At 30.6% G+C, this 11,784-nt stretch overlaps 1 long non-coding RNA gene across 1 annotated transcript in view; it reads right to left on the reverse strand.

Moving 5' to 3' along the window:
• Positions 1–11,784, reverse strand: part of LOC122272010 (uncharacterized) — a 61,140-nt gene that overhangs the window by 40,547 nt on the left and 8,809 nt on the right. The window contains exon 3 of the long non-coding RNA XR_011636246.1: positions 4,517–4,613. This is a non-coding gene — a long non-coding RNA (uncharacterized lncRNA). The remainder of the gene's footprint in view (positions 1–4,516; positions 4,614–11,784) is intronic.

Below are 11,784 nucleotides of genomic sequence, written 5' to 3' on the forward strand. Positions count from 1 at the left end.
AATTACAATTTGACTAAACGTAAGTCCATTGTAGTATCTCTCGACCCTAAATGAAAATAATGGTCTTTTAGAGTCGACTGTTAACAATGCTCATGACTAGGGACTGAGTTAGAAATCTGAAGACTGTAGGAACCAAACTATCTTACTTGTCGTATCTTTGAACCAAACTTATTTATAAACAAGCTATTTATAAACAAGACGCGTTTGAAGCATTCATAAAATAAGTAAATTATGATATATTAGTAAATTTGAGATTGAATTTATTTCAATTTTTGTTATCAGGCATCGCTCATAACCTTCCGCCTACTTAGCCCGAAAAAGTGAGCAAATCACAAATCCCTTTCCGACTTTAGGTGCTTTCATTACATTTGAACGGCCAGAAAATTTATTGAAGCACTAAAATATAATTCTTACCAGAGCTACGATGAATCACAAATCACAAATTCTCCATCAAATCACAAATTCTCCATCATAAAGACAACATCCTGTCCTATAAAATCAAAACTAATCAATAAGATATGAATAAAATATCAGCCTTTTAAAATAATTATAAATTTACGACACATATGAATATGTGAACACTATTATATATTTGTTCGAAGAAAAATTATATTACAATACTGTTATGTTCGCCCCTTGGCCTATTCTTTGGCCAAGGTCCGCCCATTTTTTCCCCATACCTCTGTCAACCAAAGTTAGCCCTCTCAGTATAGGGATGAATTTCACTGGCCACAAGGAGACTAAATATATAGACAAAAAATGTTGTTTAAGCAATTGCCCACCTGACGCTACTTTTTTCCGCCAAAATTGCTCCATGTGACTTCTTGTATCATGCAAGAAAGGTGCTATTTTCTCCGAAACTTTCATTCTACGCATTCTTGTATTTGCTGTTTAGAATGAAAGTTGCCTAGATCAGCAAGTGAAACCAAGCGAATTTAAAAAGAAGACGCTGCGTTTCTTGCTTTTCAGTGGCGCAATCTATGCTCTAGAATGCGACTTCAGACGGGCCACACGTCCTTTTAAAGGATGGACCAGCTTATACATCTACTGATTCATCCTCAGATCATAATTTTGAAGTGAACCAAAAAATGATCTATCTACAATTCAGTTCCCCTAGAAGTATAATTTGTTCTGGAAGGATGGGAGATGTTGTGACCCGACAGATTTAACGTGCACCAGTCACCATTCACTAAACGGAGAGTCTTCGTCAGACGAGGATCGAACGCACGACCACTTGAACAGGGTCCCAATGCTCTACCAACCAGGCTATCCCGGTTTCCCACGAATTCGCCCATTCGTGGACGTAACAAGATTACTAAATAATATTTCAATGACGAATAAAACTGTTCTTTTTTATCTTCTCCACTTGCGACAATACGAAAAATGGAGCGATAAAGGTTTCTTTTGAGAATTAAAAACAATTTATTTATCAGAATTAAATTCTAATTTTTTTTTTTAACGATGATTTTATACAGGCGCTTATTTAAGTTTTATTTCATAGACTTTTTCTATAATCGTTTTTTTTTCTTTTTTTTTTTAAAATTTTCGTCATTTTAGTTTTGTTTTAAGAATTAAGAACTATTTTTCTTCCGTTTTATATTCTTCTAAAATTTTTTAAACTGTCTTCATATTTTAGTATTACAGTATTTTTAAACTCAGATTCTACTAGAATTTTTTTTATTTTTGAAGATAGAATTGTGATAATATAAAAAACTTAGATTCCTAGAACTGTTACTGTCTGTCATTCTTTATTTGTATGTTCTTGTTTCTATTGACGTTCTTATTATGACGCGGTATTTTTGAGAGCATTTCTGATGATTTTATTCTTTTATCGCCACTTTTTCTTATATAATGTGGAGAAATAAAATTTTGTTTTTAAATTCAAAACGATCTATTTTTCTGCTTGGCTTTTGCTACTTTTCATAACTGTCAGAAATACTGTTAGTGCTGTTTTCATATCTGTTTAATTACCCGTTGGCAAAACGGGTGTTGGTTTGGATTTGATGCCATCCACATGCTTTTCAACTGTGCCAAGAACAATATTAAACAGTGCGCATGCGTCGTCATTGCATGCGTTCTATGGCGACGGCTGTTGTTTTTCTTTTCATTACCAGGTATTTTTAATGTATTTACATAATAATAATTTAAAGTATTTTTATTTTCTTTTTATTCATCATCATCAATGGCTCGACAGCCCATGGTGGGCCTTGGCTTTCTCAAGAAGTTTTTTCCAAGCTAACCTTCTTTTTGCCAGTGTTTTCAAATTTTTAGTTTTTAAGACCAAAAGGTCTTTTTCTAGGCCATCTATCAAACTCAGATTCAGCCTGCCTCTTTTTCGTGTGCCATCTGGTCAGGCACTTCCATTCTGAAAACATTGCCTGCCCATTTTATACTTTATCGTTTACATTACTCTTATTATTAACGTATCGTTACGGTCTTGACGGTGATTTCAATATAGTAAATATGAATACTGAAGAGGTATTTTGTGAAACACGTACATAGGCAGGATTTGAAAACCAATCAGACGACAATCATCCATTGAGACAGTTTTTGAAACCCATGATATTGAAATGTTGGGGCGTTTAACGGAGTCAATCCAGAAAGAAAAAAGCATTTGACCAATGGGTAACCAGGGATCGTAATAAGGCGTTCACAGCGTTTTATTTTATATGAGACCTTTTCTTATACTTTTTTTACCGCTTTTATTCCTGTCTATCCTTATTATCTTGTTTCAATTGGGCTTCTAAAATGTATTTCTTCTGTTTCTTGAGGTTTTTTTTTTATTTAATTTCATTTTCTTTCATAAATGTATAAACTTTTGCTTTTTTTTTATAGCAAGTATATTAAGTATGTTAACATGAAACGCTAATAATTGCAGAAATTTTTTTTAATAAATATAGATGAAAATTAAGTAAAGTTTTTTTTGTATTCTTACTTTTTTTTCTCTGTTTAACGATTTCAGTTCTTTCAATTAACCTAATATTTAGGGACAACTATTATAGTTTTTTTTCCCTTTTTATCGTTAAAATTTTTTAAAAGCGTTGATTACGATACTAAGTTAATATTAAGAGGCAGCATTTTGTTTTCTCCAGAAAATTGAGTAATATTAAAAAACGAGATTTACAGTTTTCGAGTAGGCGAAACATTTGCATATCTGGAATTTGCATATTCCAGCGTATTCCGGATTATACAGTTTTTTCTGTAATATAGATTTGTGATCAACTTTCTTTCTTTTGCATGTTTTATGAGCAATGATCTATTTATAAGTTTTATGTCAGTTAGGATTCTACTTATTTTTCATTTTTGAATCATGAAACTCTGAACAAATTTATTTTACACTGGATCAGTATTCCAGGTGAACTGAATTTCATTATTCAAGATACAAATTTTAACAAATTTTAATTTATGGCTGATAATTAAAAAACAGTAATAAAAATATTTCACTATATTAATCTCAATAATATCAGTTTTGTTTAGTATATAATAAATGTTACGATTCTAAACTAACTCAAATTTCATATAGCATTACTGGTTTGAAAGATTAAATCCTAAATTTCATAAGATAAAAATGTTATTTATACTATACTTAAATTTTAATTAAAATTACTTAGGTACAGAAAATGTTTTCTGCATTTTAGGAATGAATCGTTTAGTGTACACGATATTTTGAGAAATGCTTCACATAAATAATATGAATAGTTTTTTCAATCGTTTTAAATTTTTAATTTTTGAAAAAGTAACCCTATATAAAATGCCACTGGCTGGTAACAAAGTATTACTAATTTAGTCTTATTTCGCTCAGTAAAAAAGCATCATCAAAAAATTACTTTTGCTTAAATTTTGTCATCGAAATCCAAAGTTCGAATTTTGCTTCGAAACTTTAGCGTATTATGCAAATAGTTGACCTAAACTTTTCATAAAGCAAGCCACGAAAAAGATATAGCGACAAAAAAAAGCTACTTGATGACGCAGGAAAAAGCTTTAACTTTGCCACCAATTTTTAGCAAATAGGTTTTCAACGTGAATGCTAAAGACTTTACGATGCCACAGGACGTGGATGCTACAGGACCAAATGTAAGTTACAGAAAAAAAACTTTTTAAAAATCTATATTTTTTTCTACTAAAACATTACTTACACAAGTCTGAATTTTGAGACTGAACGTTTGCCCTTTGTAAGAAATTGTTAACCCAAGTATACATGCTATTTTACCTACCAAAAAGAGTTAACGGAAAAAACAATTTTTAGTTTTCTTATAATAAGAAAATTTGAATTTCGCCTCCAAGCGATAGCTCATCGTAAGAAATAGTCAGGCCCACATTTTTTTTATCGTTTGCCAACTTGTAAAAATACCAACAAAACTAGTTTTACTTAACTTTTGTCTTAGAAATTACAATTTATGACCTAGAAACTTCAAGTATGAATTTTCCCTGCCTATTACAGTGTCATACGTTAGCATTGCTTATACCCCCCCCCCCCCACATTTGTCAGGAAAGAATTAGAAAATCACATAATTACCAGAACTATGGTGCATGACAAAACACTTGCCAATGATATGCCATCCTCATCATGAAGACTATCATGCCTAAATCTTCTTCATCATAAAGAGAAGAACCTGGTCGGTAAAATTCAAAAAAGTAATAAGATTTAAATGAAGTTATCGCCATATTACATAAAATCATTTTTTAAAAAAAATGTTTAAACATTTTAGACACTGTATTACCCTTTTTATGCACCGATGGGACTTTTAAATCCAACTAATATTATTGCCAAAAAGCATTAAAATGGAACAAAATATCCTATTGGAACTTGTCTGTGTCTGTAATATGACTTTCCGTTTATCATTATTAGTTGGCTACACACGATTATTTGAAATTTAACATCATCAATGTTAGAAGTTCGTTTTAGGACGCCAATTTATGATTCCTCAATTCTCAGCTTTCTCGATCAATTTTGCAAGCAAGTCTTTCATATTATTTTTATTGATTCCTTAATATTTTCAACTAGATATAAAATATAGTATTAAAAGTTTGGCTTAAACTAAAATTTTATTATGTGGTGAATAACCCATATTAAAACTTGTATAAAAAAATTAGAAAGCATTTTTAAAAAAGAAAATATTTGTTAAAGTGTAAAATGGACTATATTTAATGGGAGAAAAAAGTTTTTCACACTTTTGATACCTTTTAATAACTTAGTAAATAAAGTGTTAAATAAAGTAAAAGTTCGATAAACAAGTAGGAGCTTATCAAGAAATTCGCTATAAAGACAAATTTCCAAGTTGCTGATAAAATTCTGTCATTGAAGATACCAATATATTTACATAACAATTTAAAAATTGCTATCTTACTGCTATTGCGACAAAAATATTTTTGAGGGAAATGCATTTTTGTACTGTTTAGGTAACCAATAATGAGTTCGAATTACTACTAAAAATGTTATAAAATGGATTGGTGTACATGCAACAAGCTGTCAAAAATGATAACTTGACTTACAGAAAGGACATTGACCGTTAAAGACAGGATTTTTAATATTTGATCAAAACTATACATCGATTTGAGACTACCTCGATGTGTCATTAGACAAGTAGTGAGAGTAACAGGACTAAAGACTTCTAAGCTTTGAGACTACTGCATATTGAGACAACCACCACTTGAAACTTTCATGACGCTCAGACGATCTGAAACTATTTTGAGACTAACACAAACTGAGACTGAGTCGTCCTGAGAACACAACCTGAGACCATACCTGAACCTACCACAGCCAGAAATTTCCATGTCTTCAGACTTCCGAGACTTCAGAATACCACGATACCACAAGCAAGACCTGAGACAACTAAGTCATAAGATAACCTCAAATATGACTTGAGACTACAGAATCAATGTTAAATCAGTCTCACATGTATATTTGGAAATTAAAATAATCATTAGCATTTTAACCACGTGCAAATTTAATTTTTTAAGCCTCTTCGTATGAATAAAATTATCCCTTACATTTATGTGTCTAAATTTGAAATTTATTTATTAATATAAATTGAATCTATAGGAACAGACTTTGTAGAGTCAAGCTTTAGCGTTAGTTTTAAGCATTGGTACAGCAACCTTAAAACGTCATAAATTAAAACATTAGAAAAAAAGCAGCTAAAAAAAATCGCCTTTCGAGACTAAAATACCATCCATCAATTTTGAAACCTATTGTCCAACTCGGTAGGGCTGAAGTTCAACTTATAGAATTTCTGCCTCTTTTTTAACCATGAAAGTTAAATTTTTCATTCAAATAATAGCACACTAATTTTGGAATCGTAAACTTGAAATCACGTCGTTACAATAACAAGTCTTTTTCGATAATTCAAAAGGCAAAAGCGTTTCAGCTAATTTATGGCTTGAAAATGACAAGTTTGAACTTTCACAAACGTTAGGTCATTGTAATAATAAGTTACCCCAAGTAAATTTACCTTTAGCACTCCAACTTAAAAAAAAAAGGTACAGCCAAATCAAGTATTAGTTCATTTTTTACCTAGAAATGACAAGCTTGAATTTTTACACTAAACATTAATTTAGTTTAATTAATCATTACTTCAACAAAAGTTTGAGTTAACTCAAATACCAAAATAAGTTAAGGCCAGAATAAATGTTTGCTCATATATATGTTCGAGAAAGCACAAGTTCGATAATTGCCTTCAAACGTTAACCTATTGTAAGAAAACGTTAGCGAAATAAACTTTTGTTAGCCTTATCATTAAAGCCCTTTAGCAAAACCAAACTTTGACAAATTTCTGACCTAATTACAAGTTTGATATTCACCTCCAAACGCTAGTCCACTGTAGGAATTTGTTAGCCTAACGAATAATTTCGGTCCTACATTCATCAATTAAAAGAAGAGGTCAATGGTAATCTTTCTCAAACCTTAAGTTTGAGCTGCGATGGCTCAGGGGATAGAGAGTTTCCTTTCCAATGAGGTGAACCGGGGTTCAATCCCGGCGATGACTAGTCGATACGAATTCCGCATCCGGCTTGCACCGACCACAGTGCTGATGTAAAATATCCTCAGTGGTAGACGGATCATGGGTTAGAGTCCACTTGCGCCAACAAATTAAATAATCACTCCTCCACTATTACACGATTTACATTAATTTCTTCATTAAGATTCACTCCCAACAATCTCTTGTTGCTTTATAACTGTCTATTAACACATAATACTCACAACCCAATGTTTACTATTCTTACGTTATTCTTTTAAAGTTCTTACTGATCTTATTTTATTTATATCTTAATCTAAAAGAATGCTCATTCGGGGGGCTTCTTTGGGGGCTGGGATTGACTCATCATCGCCACATATCTCATTGCATAAAAAAATCACATACACACAAACCAAATATTGTTACACTTCAACCTAGCCTCTTGCCTAAAACAATGAACTCCAAAAAAGACTGGTCCTGTTTGGATGATAAAAATTCAATTGATAAACTACTACTGGTAATTATAGGAAACATCAATCCCAGAATCAGAGACAAATCTCCTGCACTATCGAAATGCCAACGTAAAAACTGCCACGATGCAATTCGTAATATAAAGATAATCTTGAAAGAAAAGACACAACGAGACTTACCAATTCCAGAAACTGATCAATTTACAACAATTGGGAACAAAATAGAAGAACTATCCCAACAGATTCAAGAATTGCACCAACGTACAGTGAAGTGCTTAAAAGACCTCCACCTGCTCCAATCATTTTACCAGCTAGCAAAGACTGCACAACAGATGACATTATGAAAACAATCACGACCAATATGAATATGCCAATAGTAAAGAAAATATACAAAAATGATAGGATAATGGTGATAAAATTCTACAGCAACAACGACAAAGATAAATTAACAGAATGTATAAAAAACTCTGGACTACCATATAAGGATAAAGTCAAAAATTGAATTTACTCATTTCATTTAACGCACCAACAACCCATAATGACTTGGAAATATTGGACAGAATCAAGCAAAGTTCTAAATATCGCGATTAGTTGGACGAAGTAAACATCATAAAATCAATCTCACACAAAACTGACGAAACCAAAATCACGTTATCCTTAAGGTCACGCATCCACTAGCTCTCCATCTACTTGACATTAACTATATGTATTGGTTTCAACAAATGTTACATAAAAAAAGGATAACCCTCCTACGCTGCAGACACTGTCAGCTCATAAGACATCACTAAGAAAATTGTAAAAATCAAGTATCCTGTGAGACATGTGAAGAAAATCATCCAACAGAAAACTGCACAAGTGAAAAACATTCGTGTATCCACTGTTTAAAATCAAACCAACGCTGCAAAAAGAATCTCAACTACCATCATACCGCAGCGTGTCCGAGCTACGTAAGAGCACTGGACAATCTCAAGAAACAACAAGTTCATCAGCAGAAGATCTTCTCAAACCAGCAGCTGAGGTACTAACTCAGACAATAAGACACTTTCCATCCAAAACAGACTTCAAAGTCAAAGCCCGCAGACTAAAAACTTTTATATATAAGTTAAATTTTTATTTCATTTTCATTTTTTAAATTTTATTCTCTATTCTTTTCTATTTTCCTTAATTTTCTTACATTTCATACATTTTCACTTTTTTTTCTCATTCAAAACTTCAATTTACTACTCTCTTTCATTAATTAACAGTAAAAAAAAAACATATTAATTTAATTCTTTAAAAAAAAAATTCAAACAAAATAATAATAATTAACGATAATAATAATATAAAATATATAATTTTTTTAACATATATTTTTTATCCTTCACTTCACTTTAACATCCTCTTATCAAATCAAAATTTTCGTCTGGAGTGCTCAAAAGTAAGCTACTTTAAGTTATCTTTTCTTTGATGCATAATTCTTATCTTACTGAAATTAAAAATTTCACTATATCAACAAACCTTTATAACTAAAAAAGAGAAACTTCAGAGGATTAAGTCAACAATGGCTACACTACAAAAGACAGTTATTGAACACGGCATTGACATAGTTTGTTTCCAAGAGCCATACTGTCCCAAAAAGCAAATTCTTGACTTCCCTTTATCTTGGAAAATTTTTCACTCAACAGACAAAATAAGCGGTATCTTTATTCTCAATAAATCAGTAATACCCTTACAATTAATTTCATTGAATAATTCAGTAGCAATATCCATAAATTCTTGCAACAACCCAAATCCACTAATCTTAATCTCATTTTATAATTCCCCTTTGGACAATGATTGTTGTTGTTTCTAATGCCACTTGCCATACAAGCAAGCCTGCTTGGTGAAACCGAACAAATTTAAGGCAGAGTGTGCGTTTCTTGTTTTTCAGTGGCGCCATCTATGGTAGTTTTGGACACAGAAACAAACTCTCATCATAAATACATCAAAATCCAACTAAACAATTATTTTTCTTTCTCATCCTTTATTAGATTTAAAACAAAATACGGTGTAATCATAGAAAATTTAAGAAAAACTTTTCAAAATTTCATAATGAATTAAATAGTAATTCAGATAACATAGACACCCCACTACAACTAAACGATTTCACAGATGTCTTAATCGATAAAATTTTTAATTGTTGTAAACTTTCGTATAAAACAAAAGCATTTAACAAAGCAGTCAAATCTCACATGGCGGAATAATAAATTGTTGATACTTCAAAAAGAACTGCAAGCGACTAGGAAAATATACCAACGCTAAAAAATAGAAGACGAAATTAACAAATACAAAATCATTTGTAAACTTAAAATAGCTGTTTTTAAAAAAGAAATTCTCAAGGCTAAATATAATAGTAGGAAATTTTTATGCGAAAACACCAACAATACATTTGGAAAGCACTATAAAATGTCTTTTAAGACAAATCCTCATCCCTCCATATTTACAGATATATACAACACTAACTCACCTTTAGAATAAGCTTCACATAATTTAGAGAATCTTTTTCCAGACAATAACATAATCCCAACAGACAATTTCCATTACCCAAATTCTAATCTTGACCCACCTTTTACATACAATAAATTAGATAATTTAATTAAAACTCTAAATAATAACAAAGCCTCTGGCATCGACGGTATTGATAACATAATACTAAAAAAAAAATTCTATTTTTTGATAATCTAATTCTAAAATTTTTAAACAAATGCCTCTCACTCAAATGCTTTCCAAATCATTTTAAAAAAGGGCAAGTCTTTCTATTTCTGAAAGGGTCATTCCACGTGAAATCATACAGGATTTTACAAAAATGGCACCCACCGTTTCAGATTTTGAAGAAAATTTGTACACTTATAGAATTTTTGATGCTGATTTCAAAAATATCAATTATATTTAAATCAGTTGAGGGGTTTAAAAGTTATAAGCATTTATATTTTTGCCAAAATGGCACATTTGCCGCCATTTTGATTCATACATCAAAGGCTATTAATGAATGTAACTCACCTTATATTTGTCATAGAGCAATAATGTTTTCTTATTTTGTCCACAATAAAATAATCTGTCATTTAAACACATTAGTTTGCAAATAATTATCTTACTTATTTAAGTAAATGGGCCTGTTTTTCAGTTTTTTGATCAACGGAGTTGATTTCTGGCAACTTGCCCCCTTCAATTTCAAAAATAGTTTAGGCAAAGATAGTTGAAAGTGCAAACTAACATCTGATATAAAAATTTTGATGGGCGGTTCACTCACTTTTTCAAAAAAAATATTTTTCTTATGAATTATTATGCATTAAAAGTACTGGTAGTTTGATGATTTATAGTCCTTAATTGTAATTGTAACTAGAGTATAATAAAATGAGAATGGTAGAAAAATACATAAAATAAAGTAATAATTTATTAAATTATTTTTCTTCTTCTTTATTTGAGCCCCCCCCCCTTCAAAAAAGAAAAGGAAAAAAATTTCACTTTTTTCGTAAATAAATTTATCCAGAATCATATAGCTTTGGTGAATGAGAGTAATCAGAATCTAAAAAAAGATAAATAAAAGTTTCTTTAAAAGATTAGAGGGCAATACCAAATAATAAAAAGCAGCCATTAAATTTTATTTTTAATTGAACTAACTTTGATCTTTATGGAAGGAGAAAATCAGAATTTATGATGTTGAATAATATCAGAAGGAAAGTCATTGTACACTTTATTTTAATTCTAACATTTTGTTTGATTCTAAAATGTAATTCAAGACCAAATTATGAATATTTATAGTTAATTTTATCCTTTTATTTGTCACAATCAGGGTTGGCAAGGTTTAGGACAGAATGGATTAATCCAAGGTTTAAACCGTCCTGTCCAAAACCCTTTTACTTAAATTATGCCACAATTTTATCTGAACAATAAACATAAGGTAAAATAAACATAGAACTAATAACATGTTGATAATTAAATCTACTAGAGAATATTTAATTTTAAAAATATAATGTTTTATTAATATTCCTTGACTCTTCAATTTAAACAATAAACAAAGGAAGATTAATCAGTAATCAAGTTCAATTGGTCCTCTCCTTCAATAGTACATAACTGAAGTTTCACCTTGCTATACAGGTTAATCTATTAGGGACTAAGTACTTGGTTACTCATAAACAGGTTTATTTATTTATAAGTACTATTCAAGAATACTTTTATTTCATTCATATTTGATTCTTTTAGCATATTGGTGATACATCACCAGTGTCAGTAACTGAAACTGATGTTATGCCCTTCAAAACTGTTAATACATTTTTCAGTTATTTTGTATTTTCAATTTAAACTAATATATTTATATTTAAAAACAATTTTTTTTAAAA

Source organism: Parasteatoda tepidariorum, chromosome 2 (genome assembly GCF_043381705.1).
Source record: "Parasteatoda tepidariorum isolate YZ-2023 chromosome 2, CAS_Ptep_4.0, whole genome shotgun sequence".
In the NCBI taxonomy this organism is placed as follows: Eukaryota; Metazoa; Arthropoda; class Arachnida; order Araneae; family Theridiidae; genus Parasteatoda; species Parasteatoda tepidariorum.